The 17,035-nt window shown below is 40.3% G+C and overlaps 1 pseudogene; it reads left to right on the forward strand.

Annotated features, from left to right (window-relative positions):
- Positions 1–913: 913 nt before the first annotated feature.
- Positions 914–17,035, forward strand: part of LOC146870906 (acidic mammalian chitinase-like) — a 195,596-nt pseudogene continuing 179,474 nt past the window's right edge.

Raw genomic sequence — 17,035 nt, forward strand, 5'->3', positions numbered from 1 at the left:
GGGCATGGTAAAATCAATCTACCTCATAAATGTGATCTGATTTGCAATTGTTTGATTGCTTATATTATTTATTGAAGGTGTTTTATTTATTGTCTGACCGTATTTATTCCTGCCTTGTATTTATTGTCTGACAGTATTTATTTGCCCTATGTATTTATCACACCTCTATTTATTCCTTGTGTATTTATGACCTAATCCTATTTATTGCACCTGCAAAGTGTTATTGTTTAATTGACCTGCTATTTCTGAAGAAAATCCTTTTGTATTGTATTTGTGTCATAACCCTGCAACTAAGAGAAAAATTAAGATAAACACAAAGAGATTCTTTCATAAATTTTTACGGTGTAGAGTCGTTTTTGGAACGGATGAACGCATGGTTATTGTGAGGGTGTGACGTACGCTTAACACGGTGCCTGACCCCCGACCGCTCGAGCCAAGATACCCCTTGTGTTGGGAAAAACCGGGTGACTGCTAACCCGGTTGCCCGGGGTTTTCTAACATCCTTGAAATAGCTATGTTGGCAAATTATATATTTGTGTGGAGCCAAGTTAAGGAAACCTTTAGTCACCTGTATGCACTTAGCCTCTCAATATTTTTTGGGGCTTGATATTTTGAATACAATATTTTGGTAGCTTGATACTCTGAGGTCGATTCTCAGCTTGAAAACTGCTAAAGGCCCTTGGAGGAACATAAAAAATAAAGTTGAATCTATACATATGGGATGCACAATTTATGCTTCTTTGGGGGAGTGTGGGTGCATTAAGACTTTGCCAAAGAGCAGGGAGTGCTAACAGAGCATTGTATACCCACTGTCAAAAAGTAGCGAATGGCAGAGTCCCATGCACTCACTCACAGTGCAATACGGTAATTGGTTGTGTTTAAGGCTTCATGTGTGTGTGTGTGCACATATCCCATGGGGATGCAGGAGCTAAGGTACATGTTGATGCACAGGACTCGACCAAGGTGGAAACAGGAGTCTCAGTGGAAGCATCCAAGAAGACGGGTAAGTAAAAAAAGGGTTGATTGCTGCACGAAGGAGGGGCAGGGTAGTGGACAGGTAAGAGCTGGGGTTTGGTTGCATGCATGGTTTATGGTGGGGATGTGTGGATGCTTGTTAGCATGTATGGGTGTCAGCCTGTGTTTGTATGTGCCTGCATATCTCTGTAAGTATGTGTGTGAGTGAGCGCATTTGTACCTGGGGTCCTATGTATCTGCACCCTGACAGTGTCCCTTGTTGGTGCCAACATAACATTCTTGCTCGGACTCACGCCGAACCAAGTACGGAGGACCTCCAACCCCCTCGTCTTCAACCTCTGAACCTTCCGGCCTCCAGCCGCCGGACACCCTCCTCATGACGCCGGGCCTGCACATCCTCACTGCAGACATCTGCTGTCCCGAACTACGCTGGTAGCCCTATCCACACACCCCTTCCTCATCAGGACTGAACGCCTCACCAACGTACCGATCAATTTGTCGATGCACTCCGAATGGTGGTGCCCCCACTTCCCTAACCTGGGCTCTCCCTCCCTCCTTGGGATCCACTAATTAGTTTCCTGGATCCCCTTCAAGTTCAGACCTAAAACAAGTAACCTGGTCCTGAAGATGACCTTAACTCACTAAAAAGTCGAAACGCTGTTGACATTCCAGCGTAAATCTTGGCGCAAATCTACTGTTCAAGAAATTGTTAATGCTGTACAAATTATTATTTGTTAATAATTATTTGTGAACTATAAAATACCTAGTATATATTGTTAATTGTGTTTGCTCTGCGCCGTTCCTTGATGTGTCACTTGTGCCGCGAGCACTCATGTGCACAAGTTCTTTTGGATTACACCCACATTTATTGTAAACAGTGCTGATATAGTCTTTCTGCTTAAATTTGGTTTAAATACAGATTTCCATTTGCATCTCTCAGCAAATCCTTGAGTCTCTCTTTCTTTTGCTCTTCAACGTTATATGCATGTTCTACTAACCGCTCCCAAATATTACCTGTTGAGACATTGTTTTTGTTACACATTTATCACCCAGGTCTCAACTGGGTATACTGGTGATCTCCCCAACATACCCATGGCATCATGGTGCCCCCAGGACATCCGATAGTTCTGACATATTGGATCATCTACAGCATAACAAGGCCTACCCCATACCGATTGCTGATCTCGGGGCTGGAGTATCTATAATTTGAGCTAAGAACATCTGCCTTTGGGTACCACCAGCAGGGACGGGCAGCGAGCACTGTACTACAGCTGCTAGAAGCTGCAAATGAAAGCCATTTTTTGGGCAAAGGTGCATTTTTGTCTCTTGTGCTTATTATGTTCGCACAGTACTGGCAGGCCCTGGTTTAAATGTGGCCTGCCGTGCAACAAAGGGACATCTGTGACAAGATGGAGCCCACCACTGACAAAATGGTTGGGATCATCCTTTGCATGAAGGGGTCCACTCCTTGAATAAAGTGGCTCTGCCATAATGAGGGTCATGTCTGGCATATCATGGGTATTTCTGGCATGCTGGGTTCCACGCCTAGCATAATGGTGGCCATTCTTTCTGTATTACCTGTGGTAGATGGAGCTCATGCATGGCTTCATTGTGGTTGTCCCATAATGCTTGTTTGTAAAATAGTGCCCTGCCACAGTGGCATACTAATAATTGCTAACATTTGATTAGGAGCAGGTAGAAATAACATGTTTGGAATCAAATGAATTGTAATTTAAAAACCTCTTTCATGGTAAAGTCAGATTTTAGATTACAATTCTGAAAATACCACTTTTAGAAAGTTGGCATTTTCCTGCCTTAAACCTTCTGATGCCTTCTCTGAGTTTCTAGTGCCTGGTCCTGTTAATTGGCCCCCTTACCCCCCAATCAGAAATGCATATTGGGCCCAGACAGTGAACAGTAGGACCTGGGTGTAGCTGAGAGAGAGTCATCCTGTCAGGATTGGAGGGGCAGAGCTGGTCCCTGTCCCACTTACACGGTTTTCCTCCAGCATACCTACAAAGGAACTTGACACCAGCCTTTTGTGACCCTAGGCCTTTTGGAGCCTGGGCAGGGGAAGAAAGGGGATGGAAAAAACTTTCCAAACCCAGATGTCGGGGTGGTCTAGAAGTTTCCCTCAGTTCAAAGGGAGGCATCAGGTATATATATTGTACCTGGCCCACTCATCTGTTCCCTCCGGGACCTGCTTTAGACCCCAAGAAGAACTGCCTTATACTTTAGATGACTGTTTTGCTGCTTGAGGTCTGCCTTGTTCCTCAGAGGTCTGCCCTGCTGCTTGAGGTCTGCCTTGTTTCCCAGGGTACTGTCCTGCTGTTTGAGGCATGCCCTGCTTTGTGAGAAGGAAGACTGGACCTGCTCCCTTCATCTCAGGCTAACCTGAGTGCCTCGGAGGGTCAGTTGGTTGACATCCTGTTCTGAACTACACAGACACAAGCTTTAGAGGCCTCCTGCAACACCTCCTGCAACTGGCTCTGCCTAGACCTGCCTGAGCCCTGCTGGCCCCTGCTGCAGTGAGTTCCTGGTCCCCAAAAGGTGCCTCCCCCGGTCTTGGACCCTTGGCTGGCATCAGGTGATCTCCTCCAGTAAAATCTGAACATTTTGAACTCTGCTGTGAAGCTCCAACACTTCCATCGGGGATCAAACATGTTCTACAAACCATAAGACTGTTGGAAAATATCATAGTGCCTCTTCAAAACCTGTGTCTTTTTAGCCAATTTCCATGGAAACTGTGCTCTAGAATGCTCTGCTAGTGTGTTTGTTCACGTGTCGTGGGATGAAGACCTCTCTAAACACCACCTGAACATCCCATGAGATTTAGGGCAGGAAATTACCTCAAGGTTCATCAACTGTCATGTTTAAAATGCCTGTGTGGTTGAGTAGTACTGGTATTGAGGTTGGCAAAATATGGTGGAAGTACCACTAGGTCAGAAGGCACTGTGAACTGGTAGTTTTAGTTTATAAACCAAAAAAGGTAGATGCTGCAAATATTACATCCACAGACCTGTCCAGTTAAAGTGTCTTTCTTGCATGCTTACTACAAATTCACATTAGAGACACATATATTAATTTACTACAAACCTAAAGGGTGTGAATGAATGACTATTTTATAATACAATGCTGCATTTACAAAACCCGTTGCCTAGCCTGGAGCAGCATATCACATACAAAGTAGTCATCTTACAACTCAGCTTGCTATAATTTTTTCGCTTTTTAATAGGTCCAACCAAATTTGGAGGCAACTTGCATCTTCAGCATGCTTTTTGCAACAGTTCCAGGTGTGTTGCATGCTTGTGTATGAAAAAGGGCGACGTCTCTGGAGCTTCAGCTAAGACGGCTGCTTAGAATCTAACTCCAACACCAATGGTGCTAACTTAAAAGGGGAGTAAAGGTGGTACCACCCTGTGACCAGAAGAGGCCCTTAATTTAGGATAGCAAAGTTCTGCTGAATGTTGTGAGGCCAAACAAAGAGAAAGTAGTAAGTGGGATGATAGAGATGTCAGGCTTGTGATTGAAGCCTGAAGCGGCATAAATTAGTTGCTATCAGTGTTGGCTTGACTCTGAGTGGAAACCAGGCATATTCCTGTTTCAGCAGCGGTTCTTGAGCTGGAACAAGGGCTCAGTGATTAGGCCCTGCAGTGTACTGGAGCAAATTCACTGTGTACAGCAAGGTGCAAAGCAAGAGTCTTCTGACAGCGTCTCTTGTTTTCCTTTCCAGAAGATCCCGCAAGTAAATGCATCACTTAATGGATAAGCAGAAATTCCTTTTGTCCAACCACAGTGGGAACATCTGGCTTTGCCATCAAACACAAAACCCCATCAAGGCAAATAAAGAAAAAAACACCCTCATTTATACTACTAAAAGCACGTCATTATTGGGGAAAATAGGAGAAAAACAGCAATTGGGATCTGCAGTTTTTCATCCTTTTTTACCATGGGGCCTATTCACAAACTGCACTTTATAATATGTGTAGTAGTAGTACAACAATAGTACTACTCATGTATTATAAAATGCTATTCTCAAACCCACATAGGAAGAGCTTTGCCTCTGCTTTTTCAATGCTTTCTATGTGAATGTTTCTGTCCTGAGTTCAGAGGTCTCTGCACACGTAAGTGTAGTTTTAAAAAGGGGTTTAATTACATGTAAATACACACAGCCACCCACAAATGAGTTAGTACTTTGCTATTCACAGACTGCACTTCTAAAGTTACGACAAGCAAAAGGCCCAAACATAATTGTAGATGTACTCCAGCCCAGCTTTGGAGAAAGCCCAGCACCACACATGGCCACTCACACTTCCATAAAATACACAATAGAGACGGGGACTTAATAGAGCACCCAATAGAAAATAATGCCAAATAAAATAATTTATTTCAAATTCACGCATATATAGATCTTGTTTAAATGTTATAAGCTCCAATCAATTTAAAAGTACTTAAAAATCCATAGTTCATTTATTTTAAATAATTAAATAAGACTTTTCTAACTTTTGTTAAGAAAATTAAAATTAATGTAAAAAATAGCTTTAAAAAATTTGCTAAATAATAATTAAATATAAAAATTATAGTGAGCGTGCAACTTCTAAATACTATTTTAACTAACCATAACTATACATGAAATGTGTGATTTAATAAATTATTTATAATAGTTAATTTGATGAATTAATTACATTTGAAATAACACATTTTCAGATCTGAGTTATTAATAATTAATTAGCATTTTTTATTGAACTATTTGTATATTTTTTCTAATAGTTATTAAACATTCTTATTTTCCCCTATCTTTTACTGTAGGGAAAGCTTAATTCCACTGGCAGAGACCTCCGTCTATGTGTGAAAATTATTCATAGGAACTTTACTCTTGTGAATCCTGTTCTAATAGGCTGCCCCGCTAATTTTGAGGGGGTGGAGACATATAAGCCTGCATTTAGTAGTACATTTATACTCTGAAATGGTGAACAAAAAAGTGTAAAGTTACTACTAGGTGCAGTAGTAAGTTTACTCTTGACTAAATCCACACGTGCAAATTTACCTTTATGAATACACCACCATGTCTCCATTGTCGGCTAAAAACAAATTAAACTAATTTCTAAAATGTTGACACTTTGAACCTCATTTTCTCTACACATTTCCCATTTTTCCTAGTAATGGCTTTTCAAATCTGTTCACTTTTTCCCTATATATAATGCCTTCTCTGACATGGTGGTTCTCATTAAAAATAAATAAAAGGAAGCCATGAGTTAAAAGGATGCGGGCGGGGCATCGGTTTGAGATGGCCACACTCTCCCTGCCTCTAATTAGTTTTGTGGGATGATTTCCCTTCCCGCTGGAGTGTTTTTGTGAACTAATACATCCATGGGATGGACTTGGTCCTGGCCAGCCTTTACCGAGCTAGGAAATAAGATACCTTGACTTGGTCAACAAACACCTATCATTAGTGCTGTAAGATTGCTGTGGTGGTGAAAGAGCCCTTTGCAAAATAGACTGTTATAATATATTCTCATCCATAATAGGTGTTTCAAAGAAATGGTAGATTGTGTCATGAAGATTAAAGTCCATCAAGGTCCGTCTGCTGTCTAATCCTGCCTCTATCCTGTATGCTCTGATCTGTCCTGTGATTTTTCTGTCCAGTGGCCTTGATTTGTTTTTTTAATGGATCTATTTATTGGGTTTTCCAAAACAAACAATTTACATTACAGTACAATCGTGAGCAGTTTCAGGATTACTGATACTATATATTTTAGGTTGAGGATTATCTGTATCTAAATTGTTGCTTCAAAACAGGCTATTAACCACTGGTTCAGTAGTATTGAAAGCTTATTTTCAATTGCAGCAGTTTTACACATGCATGTATAACAGTAACTAAAACCGTAACCGTTAACATCGCTGACTAGATCAGTTTTTATGGTCAGGCTTGACAGCGCAGCTGTTGCCAGACAATTATGCGAATCACCAGGAGAGGGGCCTTGGCTCTGGCTTCATGTCTGGAGTCAGGAGTACATGTTTGATTGGATAAACGTTTGCTTCCACAAAAAAGTACTTGCCCTCCATGCAGCTGTGATCATTTTATTTATTTATCCAGCTGCCTGAGCTTTAATTTTTAGGGGCACACAGGACATTGTAATGCTATTAAATTTCGTGAAGATTCCCAGAAACTAAAGTATAAAGGATCTTTATGAAGAAAATTAACAATATTTGTGTACTATGGTGGCTCTGACAAGAGCCTTTGTGTTGATTGTGTGTATATGCCAGCTACACATAAGACCAGATGTTACTTAGAAATACCCTGTTGCCTTCGCCTGTAAAGTGCACTCCATCATTTCTATAAATTCCATGCATATCAAAATGCAGAGTGTTTTTATAGATGTGATGGTCTCTGAGGAATGCAGAAACAGTTTTATTAACATGTTTCCTGGTTTTGTCAATCTGTGGACAAAATTGATTTGACCACTTCCATTTCTGTCTTTGGCATATATTAGAGTATCCCAAGTAAGTGTGAGGGAAAAGCGACTTCTGCAAAGGTATCTTTCATTAGAATTTCCAGCATTACCCCAGTCAATGTGCCTGGGTCATTGCCACCACAGTGCACAATAATGAGGTGAGGATCTGTGCAATCCAGAATGGTTTTAACCAAAGCCAGCAGCTGATGAAACTTTAACACTCTCTGGCCAAACCAAGTTATCCCCACATTTGGCAAACCCAAGTCCCTGTCAATACCTCCCTTTTTTGCAGCCTCTTTAGCCCGATAGACATAGCTGTGGCCATCAATCCACACAGCATTTTGAAGTGAAGGAGCAATAGCAGTCAGGAGAAGGCTGGAGCTGTACGAGGTAGTTTTCTAAATGAAAAGCAGTTAAAATGGAGGTGTTTTTGTTTTAAAAAATATATTTCATTGGATGCTATAAGTAAGTGAGTAAAATTAGGTAGTACGTTAGATGCATTAGTAAGGGGTTCTATCATTGGCTGCTGTTTATAAAAAGGAATGTAATAAAGACATGGATATGCTTCTGAAGCTTTGCAATAAGCCACACCTGCTGTATCTCATTTGAAAGTATCATGTTCCTTCTAGAATGTGCTGTGAACTTGTGACCTACTGGCACCACTGGGGTGCTAGATACACTGAGCTAAGATGTATTGGGGGAAGGGTGTTCGAGAAATAGATTTTTTTTTAAGTTGAGGAGTTATGACATAATTTAAGTAATGATAAACTTTCATTTCCAATTGAGGACTATGTAATACACTGCTGTGCAGTATCTACATTAAAAAACAACTAAAGCTAAATATAGGGTTGGACTCCGCAATCATCACGAAAAAATCACGAACACGCAGAGACAGAAACCTAATTTTGAAAGAGAGGGAAAGGGTTAACAGATTCTCACCATTCACAAGTGGAGATAGAAGAGTCTAAAATGAAAGACATGATTTCATTTGCTGACTTTCTCATGATCATAAAGTGGAAAGTTGAAGAGGTTGGCATTTTATGGTTGCTTTGTATGAGAGTGGTGTACCATTCTTGTGCTTAGTTTGTATAGATCCTAACTGTGTCAAAACTATTTAAAAATTAGCTAAAACAACATTATAATCTATGAATTCAATTCACTGGTATAACCTTTTAGTTATTTAAAAAAATTACATTAGACATAAAGATGTACTTGAGAGTTTGATAAAAAAAAAGAGTATCACAGTGATATGAAAAAAAAATATGAGATGAACTGGATCTATTAGGGGGTATGTGTTTAAGATGTTAGTACCAAGTGTTTTGGGAAGTAAGGGGAGAATGAATTAGTGCTCCTTTATTCCATTGTGTAGTTTATAGAAAAATAGCAGTAGAGTATTGTTGAAAGTTACAATGAGGAATGTATTTAAAGCTAAGAATATTTTAAATGTCTAAGCATCATGTGTAGAATAGATACATCTATGTTATTTGCATTCTGGGAGTTGGAGTACTTTTAGTTACATTATTGAACGGGAGTAGTGTAGTCACAAATAAAAGATAAGCAAATGTGCGTCTGTATATGTATTATAAATTAGTAATACATGTTGGGTATGTATTAGGAAGTGTTTGTCAATGTGATGTTTTACTAATATGACCAGTTTGCATATGCTTAGACGGTGAGATATGATTTTTGTGGTTGCAGATTGCATGTATGTGGTGACGGTGATGTATTTCTTTAAACATGCTCTGTTTAAAATTGAGGAGAGTTTATAGTGCAGAATGTCTGTTGAGAGTTCTTGTGCTACCTTCATTTGGCATGTAACTTTTCTTTGAGAAATGCTGAATATATGTTTTAAACACACAAGAAAAATTTGAGAAATGATGTAGGTATGTTATTAAGAAAAGGTTTTGTGCTTTGAAAAAATGAGATTTGCTGTTTTCAGTTTTAGAAACTTACTGATGCATGTGCATGCTGCGTAATAGAGCAATGTATGCTTGTAGAGAGGCATGTATCCAATTATATATGAAGTGTGATATCTAGACTTCTCTGACACTTAGGTAATTGAAAAACGATAGATACACTAAAACAGATAGTTTGATACTGACAGAAGGAGGTAAACAATGAGTTACATATATAGTCACAACTGTTTTGTATCTAACAACAATGAAGATACTTTACAGTCACCCAAGCATTACTCAGGCACTCATCCAATCACTCAGCCACTACTCAGGCAGTTACCGAATCACTCACAAACTATATACGTACTTTTTCCATCACAGAGGCATTGCACATGCACTCTTCCAGTTACGGAGGCACTAATTATGTACTCATTAAACTACGTAGGCAACAGCCATGCATTCATCCAATCACCCAGCCACTAACGATTCACACATACAACCACCAACACTGCACCTATGCAGCTATTCAAACACCCATGCACAACCCATGCAATCATCAAAACACTGACTTATAACTCATGCACTCATCCGAATACTGAGGCACAACCCATACACTCATCCAAACACTCAGGTACTAGTCATGCACTCAGCCAATTACGCAGGAAGTACCATTGCAGTGAACCTATTACCCATCCAGTATTTATGCTCTTATCCAATTACTGAGGCAATACAGTTGCACTAATATAATCACCACAGCAGCACACTTGCTTTTATCCAATCACTCAAGCTTTAACAATGGACTTATACAATTACTCAAATATTAGTCATGCACTCATGTAAGCAGCCAGGCACTACTGATGCAGTCATTCAGTTATGCAGGCAATACGCATGTGATTTTGTAATCACACAAGTACTACCTGTTCAATTAACCAAAAACACATGGGTATCAATCGTACTCTTTCAATCACTGAAACACTACTCATGCAATCTGCCAGGTACTATATATGCACTTAAACAATGATGTACGCACTATGCATGCACTGAATAAATCATGTATATACTACACCTGTAGTCATGTTACCACCCAGGGACTAAAGTAGCGCTCATTTAATCATCCAACCACTATCAGACTAATCACTGGCTATAACAACTGGGCAGGAATCCTGAGGAAAAGCCTTAACAGGCACTGGTATCTACTCAGGGCGGACAATACTCTCAGTGAGTTTATCACAGATAAACCTAACATCACATTCAGGAGAGGGGTCTCACTGAGGAACTTACTCAGCCCAAGTTACCCAAAACCAATAACTAAAACAAATTGGCTAAGTCAACACACAGAGGGCTTCTCTATATGTGGTCACTGCAGTTCTTGCAAATGGGCAGATGACCGTAAGACTGACTTCACAGGGCCAGGAGGCAGAAGATACAAAATACACACTAACATTAATTGTCTAACCAAATTTGTGGTGTACATAATTGAGTGCAAATGTATGAAACAATATATTGGCAGTGCAATCAGACCATTACGTGAACGCATAGGGGAACACACAAGGGCAGTTAAACAGGGGGACATGAGATACCCGCTTGCAGCACACGTCAATCTGTCCTGCCCAGTCACCCAATCACGTTTTCAAATTCTACGGAATTGAACATGTCCCAAGAAACCTGAGGGGGGGAACAGGGAACTCACATTAAGACAGAAAGAGGCACACTGGATTTTAAAAATGCACAGTGTGGAACAGGGTCTTAACATTGACCATGAACTACACTATTTTTTGGGTAAATAATACCTCATCTGTCAAGTCTGAAGGACTTTGTCAGATTGGATAACACATAAGCTCCCTATTGATTATATCCAATCTTACAGTAGCACAAATCAACAACACCAACTAGACACATCACTACCTGCAGTAACTCCGGTTAGTATGAATAGAATTTTAGCAAATATTATTGACAGTTTCGAATGGGTTTACACCATAAATGTATAAGATATGACTGTTTTTCTATTGAGCAACCTTCGCTTTCACTCTCAGTTGTATTACACTTGTTTTTGCCTTGTTATGCTTATGTGACATACAGACTTTCCTGTTAAATTGTTTTAAACAGAGAATAATTGTTGTTCTAATGCCAAGATCTACCTTATGGAATGGATATGTACTGAGTCTAATAGATGGAGAGAACAGTAGGCTCTAAAATTTTGCCGATGTTCACAAAGCACAAGAAAGGTCCACGTCTACAATGTCACCTTTTACGCTGAAAAACATAAGAGTTACTGACAACCTGGCATGTCTCTAAATGGCCGCCGGATTATTCAGACATTCGTAGTCCTTCTTTTATTCACACAATGAGATTTGGGACGAGACTGAGTCACACACGGGAACACGCCTCTCCGGCCTCCCAAATTCAATAAACAGAAGGGAAACCACTTGCATGCACGCACTCGAGACCGGCGTCACGTCAGAATCACTTCACAGTCGAATAAGGTAAGCTTTGCTAAGCGCGGTTTTAAGTTCGTATTAAGGAATGCACAAACGAGTAATTGAAATAGGTTAACCTCGCCGGTTGTATTCCAAACGAGTGAGAGCCCCTTCCAGCACGAGTAAAGCAAAGAAACAGAGCACTTCATACGGAATTATGTTCCCATTGTATTAAAAAAGTTACTAAGATTATTTTAACAGTCAAGCTGGGATGGAGACTTGACGAAGGTTATAAGCAATAGGGGATGTTTTGAAATTAGATTGCCTCCCGTAAGATATATGCTATTTTGAAGGTTGTTAGCTTGTTACATTGGTACTGCTCGAGTATTCACATTAGTGAAACGGTTACTCTAGCGATAGCGATTTCAATGATCAACCTAATTTAAAGGTTTAAATTGTGATCAGGACACGACTGCTTCAAAACTTTGGGGATGTTTTAAAAAAAAATTAAAAAATTTGTTTTTACGCACGTGATACACAGGCTAGCTCTGTGGTATCGGTACGTGCTTATTCCCCCGTTATATTATTATTCCACCACCTTACTATTTACAATGGGTCATATTTGGAATAGTGTCGCATTAATATTATGCTTCATTAAGATTGTAATTACGGATTATGTTATTGAACAGCTTTCTGTAGCTGCACAGGTTGATAATCATGGGCTATGATTTAACTTGGACTTCACTTATAATTCACAGTACTGAAAGTGAAGTACTCCAATTTTTGAGACCCCAGAGGTGCTAGGGGTAGCACCCTATGACTTCCTGATGTGGTATTATAAAAGTCTGCATATCTTGATAATATAACAAAGAACTTGGCAACAGAAGCTGAAATATGAAAAGACATCTTTATTAAACTCACATGAGTGAGACTACGTCGCACAGAAGCCTTAGCAACTGAATGAGGCAGTCTCCAAAACAAAAACCAGTGTTCGCTTTTATAATGCATATTACGCTCTGGGCAACACCGCCCTTCTCTTGCAGTTGGTCATTCACATATTTTACTTCAAAGAACAAGCAGAGTCATGATTGCAATCTCACATTTCAGTTCAGCCAGCCCGCAATTATTTACCCAGCAAGGCTCAGATCCCACATCAGATATCAATAGGCCCCAATAAACATGAGCATCTCCTGTTTTGGGAAACAAGCCATAAAGCAGGAACAGTCAGGTGTGAAAGAGATTAGCCGGAGGCTGGCATGGGATGAAAAGGCTTTATGGCGTGTCAAGCCCTGATGCTAATCACAGGTGGCCAGGGGACGGGGAGCTCGTGAGACCGGACTGACCTGGTGCAGCGGAACCAAGCTGCCCAGGTCACAGAGAAGTCAAAGGAAAGTACATGTGTTCTGGAGGCCTGTATTTGTTCTTAGAGTGTAGTCTATGTGAGGGCAACTATAAGATGGCCACCGCTCCAAGATGGAACCCACGGAGTCAATGTATAATAACGTATACATAGTGCATTTGGCAATGGGACGTTATGCAAAGCGCTTGTACATACCGCATTGACCAATCGCGGTTTGCTAATACATGAATAAACAGGGGTAGGGCCCTGTCTCCTACGTGGTCCCAAATATCAAAGTACGACAGACCCTCCTTTTGCCCTTACATAGGCAATCACTATACTCATACTGATCTTAGTCCAGGTCTATATTCACCAGATCATCAAGATGTTGCTGATGGAGCAAAATCCTAGTACTTGGACTCTCTCTCTGGACAGGTCTCCTTGAACACGAAGAAGCACAAAGGCCACATATGGCAGGACAAAATAAGGAATACCTCTATCTAGGTGGCATAAGATCACACCCCCAACAATTAGTGATGTTCACTACTAACTAGTGTCGATGCAGAAGCTGTATAGAAGAATTGCTTGCAAATTCTGATCTTCTAACCTGCTCATGTTCAGGAAAAGGGTGAAAAGAGTGCAAAGAAACAGTAGTGGAAAAAGACATAGGTTGGGAAGCGAGTGCAGAAGTCAATTGGGTAGAGAAAAACAATCCCACCCATAAATGACAACGTCATGTTTGAAAAACACTAGAAAACTCGTTATTAAAAACATAGAGACAACGGGAGAAAGTAGTAACCACTATTACAAATGAAACAATAATTTTTATGTTCAGGTGAAACAGTGGTGACCCTCATCAATGCTCTGAGGTGAAAAGGGGGTACCCTTCCACAGAAAATGGATTTTATTCTGCTTATACTAGACAATGCCAGCAAAACAAACAGTCTTCTAACACCTAGTCTATACAATCACACGGAAACCTTTTGTGAAACCACCTATGCCCAGAGTCCGTTCAAAAAGCCTCTCTGGCAGGCTTCTATTGTCCATCAAATCTTCTTCTGTTGTTTTCTTTTGCATGGGCCCCTTCATTCAAGCCTTACATGAGAAAAGTACTGCTTAGTTGGAGTGCCCTCCTGGCAAACACCCACAGCTCACTCGAGAGTCTCAATGTCTTAAGGCAATGACCAGTATCTTTCCTTTGCGGCAGGCACTACAGGTAGTGTGCTCTCCATTGATCAAGGGCACAGGTCATCTCGTGCAGATTCGGGACCATTCTCAGACTCCAACACTCGTCATTCAGTGTCAGAGGACGCTCAGGCTGCTCTTCCATGGGCACTGGAATGTAGTGCCTTCTGTCAATCTTGGATCCGCCGGTGCACTGCACTTCCATTGAAGCAAAGGAAAAAAGGGGGGGGTGTGTGGCCAAAAACTCAGGCCAAGGGGCTCAAGGGACTGCACACTGTCAGAGGTTACCAGCACATGACAGGCGCTCTTGTGCACTGAAATTCTGGTTCTGTGGCAAAACCAGCTCCTCCTTCTTTTCTAATGTTGAACGCCTTCTGATGAAGCAAGTGCGATGCTTTAAACAGTTTGTTGTATAACAAGGGGACTGTAAACAGGTGGCCTGTGATTTTCAAAGGAGTGGCCAAACGCCATGGGATAATTTTGGTCTAGAATACACTGTCTTTCTCAGGAAGCAATACAAGTATAAAGGCAGTAAGCAAAACAGTGTCTCTAATCTTTTCAATTTGGTTTCCGTGTGAGAGCCTCCATCATCTAAAGGTAGATAACTACACGAGAATTCTATCTAAATGGATGTCTTCACATATGGTGGCATTGTCTAATAGGGCAAACACATTTTTTTTTTTTTCAATGATTACATATAAGTGTTTCTAAATTCCTTATCTAGGACATCTCAATAGAGAAATCACATGGTACAGATTATCATAGGCATGTAGAAACCTTTCACATCAGGTGCACTAGGCAATACACAGGCTAATAGTCAGATATGAAAACAAAAGACCAGAACTAGAGGGTCCTGATATTTGCATGATTAGAAACTTCTGATCCCACCGAAAATTAAAGCAGCAGGAACAAAAAGGGTAAAAACCACATTAAAAAATAGACATTGAAAATTCGTCATGTTCAAAAAAAGGTAAACGTAAGTTATCTCCTATCGGGATGGAAAACTTGTCTTACTATAATATAATATACTTGACAGTCAGGCTGGAAAACATTGAAGCAGGCCTAGGGACAATTCTTGAAAACCAGTCTGGTCATACAAGAGGGGATTATACATAATATGGAGGTTCCTGGTGCATCACTGCAGTCTGGAAGTGTGTACCTGAACAATACACCTACAATAATAAATGGGCTGACTGGTGAAAGGAATACGGAAAAGGGAATTGGAACTAGGACACAACTAAAATCCCCAATAACTAAGCATAATGCGACATCGGTCAGGGAAGAAACAAAAGCAATCAAAAAATAAAAATCTATAGGAAGGACAAGAATTTACTTGAGTGATAGTCAGGCATGTGACACTACACCAAGGGTACGGGTGATACACAAAAGGCCAAAGTTACATACATTTTAACTCTACCGCTGGCGACTACACCATATACGGTAATCTTAGCTAATGTTCCAGTTCCTTCTGCAGGGAAAAATGAAAACCTAGTTTTCTTTTAAGGAGCAAAGGCCATATGCTACTTAGGAAACAGGACACCATTAACTAATGTAATATAGAAATTAGGCCACCTTTAGTCACAGATCTATAATTTCATCCTTAGGTCCAATCAAGAATACATAAATGTAAGGCTGCCTGTTCCTTTAAAGGAAGGGGCAGTAACGTGACAACTGCAGGAGGCACACTTTGACCCTGTAGATCTCTTTTTGTTTTCTGTAATACCATTATAGCCAATTTAGACATGCACTGGTGAAGTGTTGTCTCTCATGCTCACAGCATGAAATATCATTAGCTGTGGAATTTAGTAACCAGAACAAGTTCAACCAACTGTTGCGTAGCGATGGGCATCGTCATGACCATCCCCTCACAACAAAGGTAAACTTGTAATAGTATCAAAAAGCAGCAACAAAAACAACGAAAACATGCAAAAAATTATAAAAACGCACAAAACGTCAAGCCATCAGATATACTTGCTGTATATCAAGCACAAAAAGCATAGACAAAACAATAGCATATGTAATAAGCGGTGACACACAAACACCATGTCATGTACTTTATGCACTGTAAAACTGCAGCCCAAAACCCAATATTTGGGCCTGTTTAATTTGTCAGGTTTAAAGTCCTTACCTTCCTTTTTGACAGTAGATCACCAGGCAATGGAAATCTGCTGTCAAATATAACTTTACTGTCTCTCTTCTAACATACAGGACCAGCAAGACCAATTCATGATAGAACCAAATACACAAAAATAAATTGCCATTACTTAACTGTTACCCTTGTCAGTCTTTGCAACATCCAGCCACTTTAGTTTTACCTGTCTGAAAGTAAAAATCGTTACATGACACTCCATATTAATTTAGCACCTACAATTTCCACTGTGAAAAATAATCCTTAATTAGCAAAATCGCTCTCACTGAGGCATGTAGCCGTCAACATTTTTAGAAAAAGGGCTGCATTTTATTTTCTGTCTAAGACTTACTACAACACTTCGTTTTCTGTTAAATGAAAAACCACTAGCAGGCAACATTTTATTTGAGAGCGAGACACATATGTATCTGTTCTGCAAAGCATTTAACATGATCTTTGGGCTTTCAAAAGAAACCCCTTTTTCTATATTTTCCCTTTGGAATTAAGTTCTTTAGTTTTATTGATGTTCTTGTGGAGAAACCAGAAACCCCACCTTTAGAGGCCCGTGCAGCAAGGTCATTCTGCATTCCACAGAGGCAAGGCCCTAATTTAAAAGGTCATAAATGTCAACTCCATTGTTT

Source organism: Triturus cristatus, chromosome 1_1 (genome assembly GCF_964204655.1).
Source record: "Triturus cristatus chromosome 1_1, aTriCri1.1, whole genome shotgun sequence".
NCBI classification, from domain to species: Eukaryota; Metazoa; Chordata; class Amphibia; order Caudata; family Salamandridae; genus Triturus; species Triturus cristatus.